This window comes from Emiliania huxleyi (assembly GCF_000372725.1).
Source record: "Emiliania huxleyi CCMP1516 unplaced genomic scaffold EMIHUscaffold_224, whole genome shotgun sequence".
Classification (NCBI taxonomy): Eukaryota; Haptophyta; order Isochrysidales; family Noelaerhabdaceae; genus Emiliania; species Emiliania huxleyi.
Genome location: NW_005200385.1, coordinates 131042 through 131903, shown reverse-complemented (window position 1 = coordinate 131903; position 862 = coordinate 131042).

Genomic DNA, 862 nt, shown 5'->3' with positions numbered 1-862 from the left:
CGCCCCCCCCCCAGACGGACCCCCCCCTTTTAGGGGGGCGGGAGCCGTCCCCCCCCAGCGATTTCACACCATCTTTACCCAGGGGGTCGGGCGTGAGTAGAAGTGGGCCCCCCTCCCTGGAAGCGATGTGCGCCTGCTCCCGCTCGACGACCTGCTCGACGACGACGACGACTAGTCCCCCATACCTGCAGAGTATCGAATCCAGTGTGGGTTCAGTCCCGCGGGTGGTGTGGTGCTCGACGACGACGACTGAGCCCTGAGCCCTCGTCTCCTCTCCCTCCTCCCCCCACCCCCCCTTCCTTGTCTGTCGATTGAACTGTGCTGTAACATCTCTCCCCATCTCCCCTCTCCCCTCTCCCCCCCTCTCTTCAGATGCCCCGGCGCCCCCCCCCCTCTCTTCTATTGTGCAGTGGCCCCGCACGCGAGAGGGCACAGCGACCAATGCCAGCGCCGCCACTAGCCGGCTCGAAAATACAGTCGTAGCGTCAGACCGAGCCGCGGCACTGTCTCTTCCTCTCTCTCTCTTCTCTTCTGGTCGCATGTGAATATGGCATTATCCAGAGTTTTATGATCGACACTTGGAGCATTTGGAGGACCAAAAGATGGTTCTTTTTGTATTTTGAGAGCGCCTTCCGTTCGTTTCTATTGGCTAGTTCCATTTCACTCTGACACGCTAATCTTGAAAACGTCCAACGGAGCTCCGTGTTGCTTCCAGCGCCATCCCCCGCGCTTCCTGCGGCCATGGCCGATGCTCCTAGTATGGGAGGTCATCGGGCTACCGCGAGAGCGGCCCAGCTCGTCGACATCGTCCGATGATGGTGCCTCAAAGTCAGCCTTCGGAGGCTATCGTGGCGTCGAGCCG